This window comes from Octodon degus, unplaced genomic scaffold (assembly GCF_000260255.1).
Source record: "Octodon degus isolate 3935 unplaced genomic scaffold, OctDeg1.0 scaffold00236, whole genome shotgun sequence".
Lineage (NCBI taxonomy): Eukaryota > Metazoa > Chordata > Mammalia > Rodentia > Octodontidae > Octodon > Octodon degus.
The window spans coordinates 2,207,473-2,216,200 of record NW_004524812.1 but is presented as its reverse complement, the minus strand read 5'-3'; the positions used below and the strand labels follow the sequence as shown (position 1 = coordinate 2,216,200).

The 8,728-nt window shown below is 36.8% G+C and overlaps 1 long non-coding RNA gene across 1 annotated transcript in view; it reads right to left on the bottom strand.

The window, feature by feature from the left end:
- Nucleotides 1-2,039: 2,039 nt before the first annotated feature.
- LOC111813889 overlaps nucleotides 2,040-8,728 on the bottom strand; it is a 67,861-nt gene continuing 61,172 nt past the window's right edge. Inside the window, exon 5 of the long non-coding RNA XR_002819016.1 lies at nucleotides 2,040-2,141. This is a non-coding gene — a long non-coding RNA (uncharacterized LOC111813889). The remainder of the gene's footprint in view (nucleotides 2,142-8,728) is intronic.

The window sequence follows — 8,728 nt, the reverse complement described above, 5'->3', positions numbered from 1 at the left end:
GAAGAAAATAGAAAAACCTTATTGACATTGGTCTTGGCATTATACCAAAACCACAGGCAACAAAATAAACTTGATAAGAGGAGCTATATTAAACTTAAAAGCTTCTGCATAGCAAAAGGAAACAATAATGGCATGTTAAGGAATGGGACACAATACTTGAAAATTTATCCAGTAATGTATGAATATCCAAAATACACAAGAAACTCATAAAACTCAGAACAAAAATAACTCAATTTAAAAAAAGACAGGGAGGGCCAGGGAAATAGCTCAGTAGAATAAGCGCTTGCCTGGTAAATTCAATCCCCAATTCCACAAAAAAAAAAAAAAAAAACGGTCAGCACAGCCCAAGCTCAGACGAGCAGCTCTGGGCACATGTAGGTCCTCACAGAAAAAGCAGACAGGGCCAGCCAGAGCTCACCAGCTGGGGTTCAATACCTGGTGTGCTGTGCTGGCCCCGCCTCTGGGGCATGCTGAGACAGTGACTTAGATTGGGCATGGTGGCATGTGCTTGTAGTCCCAGTACTTGTGAGGCTGAAACAGGAGGATCACAAGTCCAATCTGTGTAGTGAGAACCTGTAGACCCTGTACTAAATACATTAAAAAAATAAAAAAGCAGGAAAAAGATCTAAATATACATTTCTCCAGAGAAGAAACTCAAATAGTAACAAGTGTATGAAATGATGCTCAATATTGTTAGTCATCAGGTAAATGTAAATCAAACCACAAGAGATTTTACCTCACACATGTTAGGATGGCTATGATCAAAAACCCAAAGAAAACAAGTGTTGACAAGGAAATGAAGAAAGGGGAACTTTTGCTCACTGTTGGTTGGGATGTCAATTAATACAGCCATTACAGAACACAGGATAGAGATTCTTGAAATAAATTAAAAATAAAACTACCATACAATCCAGAAATCCTGCTTCTGGGTATATATCAAAAGGAAATGAAATCAGGAGTGCAAAGAGATATCTGACTTCTCTGTTTACTGTAGCATTATTCGAATTAGCCAAAATATAGAAGCAACTTAAGTATTCTTTGACGGATAAATATATAAAGGAAATATGATACAAACACAGTGGAATATTATTCATTTTAGGAAGGAAATCCCTCCATTTGCAACAATGTAGAAGGACCTGGATAAGAGTATACTGAATAAAATAAGCAAGATACAGAGAGAGAGAAATACTATATGATCATATTTATATGTAGAATTTAAAGCAGTCAAATTTATAGAAGCAGAAAATAGTGTGGAGGTTACTAGGATTTGGGAGAAGTGGAGAATAAGTTGATGTTGGTCAAAGGGTACAAAGTTTCTATTATACAAGATGAATAAGTTCTACTGTAGAACACAATGTCAAAAATTAGCAATACTGTATTGCATACTTGTATTGCTAAGAGGATAGATCTTCAAATTAAATTTTCTCATCATAAACACACATGCCGTTAATTATATGGAGATAGATATGCTAATTATCTAGATGACAGAGATCATTTTACAAAATATACATATATCAAAACATCCAAGTGTATACCAGAAATACATACAATTTTATGTGTCAATAAAGACGCTTAAAATGTAAGATGTACAACAGCAAAATATAGATGATGAGGATCTGAACTAGAGCCCTGACAGTAAGAAGAAAAGAGAAAAGAGCTAAGTACTTAAGTGGTGAAATCAGGAAGCCTTGGTGATTTAGAAGATGGTAAGGTCCAGGATCAGTTTATTGATAACTGCCAGGTTTCTTATTTGGGTGACTTGAGTAGATATTGGTAAAACTCACCAGGCGAGAACAGTATAATAATCAATGGAAGAAGATGTTTGTGGGCTGGAGCAGGAGCAATTATTTTAATTATGTTTTAGATACACTGGGCTTAATCTCCACACAGAGATTGCCAGCAAGCACTGAAGCTTGAAACTCAGAGCCAAGGTCAGGACTGAATAAACACCCAGGAACCAGATAACACAATCAGTGGGCAAATCTGCAGCTACCATAATACAAATTCAAGAGGTTAAGTTTAAAAAGTGTATACCTCACAGGGTATGGGGGCATGCATCTGCATGTAGTCTGGGACTCATGAGGCTGAAGCAGGATGATTGTGAATTTGAAGCCAGTGTGGACTATAAAATCACACCTTATCTGAAAAGAAAAAAACAAAAAGACTTAATCTTTAAAGTGTTCAAAAGAAAAAAGTACACAGAACTACCATATTATTCACAACAGTCAAGGTATGGAAATGTCATTCTTCCTCAGCTATCCACTCCTAAGTATGTATCTAAAAGAAATAAAAACTAAGACTTAAAGATATACTTGTATAACTGTGTTCAGAGCAGCACATTCAGAATAGACAAAAGGCTCCTCCACTGCTGAATAAGCAGACCAAATGTGGTATGTACATACGATAGAATAATATTCAACATTAAAAAGAAAGGAAATTCTAACATATAGATACTCCTTGAAAACATTAATTTAAATGAAGACAGACACTAATGGATAAATATGATTCTATTTACATGAGGTACCTAGAATAGTCAAACTTATAAAGAAAGCAAAATAATCATTACGCAAGGCTTCAGGAGAAGATAATGGGAAGTTATTCTTTAATGCATACAGAGTTTTAATCTGAGATGATTAAAAAGATGTGGAAATGGATCGTAGTGATAGTGGTACAACAACATGAATGTATTCAATGTCACTAAAATGTACATTTAAAATGGGTAATTTGGTAAACTTTATGCTATTTATACATTACCACAACACATTGTAGAAAATGTTTTTTAAATTAGTTTTATTTTATTTTGAAGAGTAAAAACAAAAGCAAGAACAAAAATGAGAAGAAAGATAGAAACAGGGTAACATACAACAATACATATGTTATAGATTTTCAAAACAAGAGTAGCTGGTTAACAATGGTTGGTATATAATCTATTTTTATTGTTAAATCTGTTGCTCAGATCTGTTAATCTGAGAAAATGTTTTAAAGGTGTAATAAGGAACATCTCAAGAGTGATTCCTTGTGAGAGGCAGGAAAGGGATTGGTATAAGGAAATCCATTTATTGTGTTTCATAATCTTACTTTTTAAAACTTTGAGCATGTATGACACTGGTAGAAATAAAAACATTTTAAAACTATATTTTAAAAAAATGAAACCCCTTAGGACAATTTGAGTTTACGAAGGAAACATTTTCATAGGGGAAAGGTAACAAGAAACAATAACCCTCATGATAAATACAAAATAGTTATCAGATCTTTTATAGTTAAAGGATTGAGAGAACTCACGCAGTAATTTAACACAGCAAACAGAGGCACCCACTGCAACTGGAGTTTCTCAGTGCCCTTCCCTGGCTCTTTCTCATCATTCCCCTCTCTCCCTCCGTTTCCTGCTCTATACCCCTGTCTGGCTCAAGCTCTTTTTCTCTTTCTTATTGAGTGCTAAGTTCATTTTCCCCAATCCACTCTCTACCAAGCAGTACCTTCTATTCACTCATCCACTCCTTCTTGGCCAAAATGGTAGCTTGTGTCTGAGTCTCTGTGACCTCTCAGCCTGGCTCCCTAAAACCAATTTCCCAACTCTCTACATTCTTTGAAGAGAGAATGAACTTCTGCAGTTCAGGAGTCCATCTCTTCTTATTAGACAGCCATCCCTACCCAACTGGCTATGTGCCAGTAATTTGCCACTCCTTTATGCGAGAGCACAAGATGGGAAACATTCTAATAAAAGAGATTTAATTAACCCCCAAATATCTGCTGACAAATAAAATCCTTGAGGAATAGTCAGGGGAATAGGAAAATCAAGAAAGTGGTTTAATAAAACTCAGGGAAGAGAGTTCCAAGCAAGTGAGTGGTTCAACAGTATTAAATCCTGTAGAGCAAGATGCCTGAAAATAAAGACTAAAATATATCCATTGTGTATGGCATTGGGATGAATGAAAACATGGTAGAACAGCACATATAAGCTACTTTTTCAAGATGCTTGGATAATAATTTAATAACTGAGAGGAGACCAGGTAAAATGTTTGCTTTTATTAAAACAAGGCAGGGGTATTATTAAGGTTACAAATATAGCAGGCAGTCTAACAAAAGAGCAAATAATTATAAGAGATGGGCGGTGAAGATTGGTATTGAACTGGAGAAAGAACACATTATCTTCTGAGACAAACAGAAAATCACAAGAAATGTACTGATAATTTTCTAATTCAGAGTCAATCTTGCATTTCCCAGGCAACACCAACCCTCAATAAAGAACTACCCTTAAAAGAACAGAGCCTAGGAAAGTACAACACCTTTTAGTAATGAAAGACAGGGCCAGCTCCGACTGTGATCATCCAGAATGAATTTTTAGTTTGGATCTAGCTTGTCCTATCATTTGTGTGTCTCTGGATCTACTGCCTTTAACACTTAATTGGCTGTATGCCCCACAAATGCCAATTAAGAGCTCGTACAAGTCATAACGAGAAAGGAAAGTATGTAGCAACGAAGTCATATATTCTGAAGAAAGAACAGGAGTGGGAATCATGTGACCTGTTATCTTTCCTCTTCTGGGTTTCTGATTTTCTACAGGTGAACATAAAAAAATGGCCTCTGTTTTCTCTATGGTTTCTTTGGCTAGAACAGCCTGATAGTTCAGCTTCTGGTTTATCTTCATCTTTTTGTAACTATATCACTGCTCTCCTACATTAATACAAATGAGTAGAAGTTGGTTATATTTTCTTTAAGCTCATGACAATAGAAGAAAGTCCCCAAACCCAGGAATAACATGGTTAAGTAAAATGAGGCGAGAGTGAAAGGAGAAAATGTGATTGACCTCTTGCTCCTTATGTCCGTGCTCCACTGTGTAACATTAAGGTTGTGTCATCTTGAACTCAAATCAATGTCTCAGAAAAAAATAAAACCATCTTTTTTTCTGGTCAAATCTAGATTTACCCCTAACCCTGCTAACTTAAGGAGATAATGACATTGCTCTCTCTAACTTCCTTCAGAGTTGTCATAAGCATTAAGAATATCTTAATATATGTAAAACAAATAGTGTTTACACACTTTCTCAGATCACCAAGTCCTCTTATGAAACCTTGAAAGTTTTATTGGGAGAGTCACCCTATGAACAGTGCATCCTCCCCACCTTCTATGCTGGCAATAAAGAACAATTTACCAGTGTAAGTCCCATGTTCCTTACTTCTGTTCTGGAGGTTAAAAATACTTCAGGAGAGAGATGGTGAACAAAATCATGCTGTTCTTTCTAAGAAAAGATAGTACAACTGATCTATGAGTAAGCCATGCCCTTTCAGTTCTTTTTCCAGAGTTGAGGATGGGATTATTCTGAATCATCTATACTCCCTCATCCTCTTGTGATCAAACAGTTTTTATGTGTGCTTGTGTGACCAGGGATAAGAAATAAAAGCAGTAACCAGTAATTACCCAGTTCCTTTATGTCAGTACCAGTACCATGCTCCTCATACATCTGGTACCCTTAACAACTACCATGACTAAAATATCACATCATTTAGTCTACCACCCAGGCAATGTATGGTTACAGTCCCCAAATTTCAGTTGTGAACAGCACAGGCAGAGGCCTCAGCTTGGGGAACTACCAATAGTAACATATAAAGTTTTGGCTTCAACCTGTGAGACTGATTTAGTGCCCTGAGCAGGGTACAGAGGTAAATACCCTGTCTTCTGCTTCCAGCAGGCCAGAGAGAGGTAGGCTATAATTTTGGAGGCTGAAGATTGCTCAACGGCCAGCTTTTCCTGCAGATGGTATCACCACCATGAGATAATTAGCGTGCAGCCTCACCAGGAGTTAGGGGCTGGGTACAAAGAAAGACCAACCAAAATGGAAAATTAGATTAACAAAATGCAGGGGTTAGTGCGCTGGTTAAAAATGTCTGGGCTTCAATATGAAAGGGTCCTGAACATGGCTAGCTCTAAATGTCCTTTTCTTTCTTACTCTCATTTGTCAGAATGCAGTGTTTGAGAGAAACATCAAGGTCAGTAAATTTAACTTTAGCGATTTGGGCTTAGATTTCAAATAACAGGGGTTGGAGCAGGCCTGGCATAGGATAAATCTGATCTGCTTTCAGAAAAATAAAGTACTTGTTCTGTGGGTTACTGCCAACTTCGAGTCAAAGACAGATCACTTAAATTGCAGTTCAAGTCTTGAGCATATACAGAATCTGGCAGATAATTATACTATGATTCAATAGCAGACAAAGAATAAACTGGTAATAGTGTTTGTGTGTTTTTGTCTAAGGCTACAACTTTTTTCATGGTCCCTGGACTTCTTCCTAATACTTTTACACAATTAGAATGAGTCAAGACAAATAAATTATGCCATGAGGATGACAAATTGTGGAGTAACTGGAGTCAAGTGATAGGTATAGGTAAGAAAACAGAATTTAATTAAAATTTAAAATATTAGGGGCTGGGGAGATGGCTCAGTAAAATAAGCACTTGCCTGGCAAGCGCAAGGTCCTGAGTTTAATACCCAGTACTGAAAAAAAATTTAAACATTAATGCCAAAGCAGAAAACTGATTGGGGAAAGGGACTGTCATGCTTTTTTGATGTAAATCAAACAGTACTTATAATTTAAATGTATTTTCTGTTTAATTAATATCAAGTCACTGGGTTCTTTGGCAATATATAATTATTTGGAAAAGCCACAATCCACTCAGTCAAATGTTACTAGCTTCCTGGCTGTATTTTACTCTGCTGTATCACAAATAGTACTTCTCATCTGGCTATTGATTCGATAAGGGTTAGAATATCTTCATTCTTAGATCTCCTGCTTCCTGAGCCACACCAAAGCACACCTGCATAGTATACAGGTGTCATGGCCAAAACCCTTCAGCAATGTGACTGTACTTGCCTTACTCCTGCTGTCAATCTGCTGCTTTGCTTATCTAGCCAAGGATTGCTGTCATTCTGTGGTTTGAGCCTGTTAAGAACCAACCCGATAAACTGTGCTGTGGATAATTCTTTTGTTGTTTTAAACATACTTTTGAAGCACTAATAGCCACTTATGTATGAGTAAAACAAGCAGCCATCATTTCAAAATGTAGACTGAAGGAGTGTCAACTAGAGCAAAATCTACTAACTTACCAATTGTTGGACATTAGCTAGTTGACAGAAATGTAGCTGTGTTTCTGTCCCTACACTCCTTAGTTCATTAGACATGGAACTGAAGAAGGCAGTTGTAAACTGAAAGCAAAGAAAAAGACTAAGGCCTACTGGGCCTGGTGTTACATACCTGGACGGCTGAGGCAGGAAGTTCAGAAGTTTGAGCTCAACCTGGGCAAATTGATAAGACTCTCAGTATTTAAAGGGGAGCAGTGTGGAAATGTAGATCAGCATGAAGGCCCTGGTTTTAAATCCCCAGTAACACAAGCACAAACACACACACACACACACACACACACACACACACACACTACCAAGACTAATATCCTGCTTAATCATAGACAAGAGTTCAAAAAAAAAGAGTTCAATTCTTGCATATAAGGATTGTCCTACTGCCCTCAATTCCAGGATGTTACCACCTGAGATCAAAAACTTGCAATCTTCACTACTTTGCAGTTGAGTTCCTTTCACAGATAGAGCTTTCAGGGGACTTCGCTTCCAGGAGACAGAAAAAAAGACTATAAACACAAAAGGCAACGACAAGAAAGCTCTCCTGCAATCAGACAGTACTCATTCCTAGCTTCATCTAAGCACACTGGATTCATGAATATCTTTTATTGAATTGTGTTTTAAGGCTTTCACTTAGTGCCTATTTGGCACAAAAATGAACCAATGCAAGCAAAGCATCTCTAGCTATCCAAAAATAGTGGGGCTCACCAGGGTTTGATCATATTTATCAAATAGTCAAAATTTGTATTCAGCCTTCACCCGAGTCCTTCTTTGTTACCCCCTACACACACACACACACACACACACACACACACCACTTCCTTGAGATGCCATATATTTACATCTGGTAATGATACAGCTGGCTAGGCTTGTTTTCTATCCCAACTCTTAATTTAAGCTAGGGATGCCTATTATTTAGTACCAAGCACCACTCTAGATGTTTTCTATGCCTGAAATCAAAAGGCACTGGTCTAATCCCTCCAGGCCCAACTTACTACTGGGATAGCCACATAAGTGACATAACTGACATTTTTAAAAGAGATATTCTCAGATTTTTAAGCCTAATGTGTGAGTCTAACAGTGGAAATTTCAGATATGAAACCTCAGAAACAAACATTCTGGAGTATTTACGAGGGCAATTTAAGGGATCCATAAAACATTATTTCTTTTTTCTTATTAATTTTATTGAGAAACAAATAGCAATGAGACAGTTTCAAAACTGATTAGTAGGACAGTTTCAATAAATAATACACTGCATATTTTTGTTTTAATAGTGGTTATTCATAGTTCAAGATGCAGACATGGTACCCTGTCCAGACACTATGAGTACAAATCTTCCTTCTCATTGAATTAACAGAAAGTAGCTGTATATCTACCCTAACTATTTTGTATATACAGATACAAAATGGTCCTTCATTTGTATCTCATTTTTTTGTTTAGTTTTGTCAGAGATGGGTATTCCATAACCATTTAAATATTGTAGGTGCATGAATTCAGCAAAATAATCCAATCTAGTCCAGTAGTACATAATAGTAGTGGGTTATCCGTAGGACTGGCAATGTCAGAAATTGTTGACTTGAGTCTTTTATAGCTCAGCATATT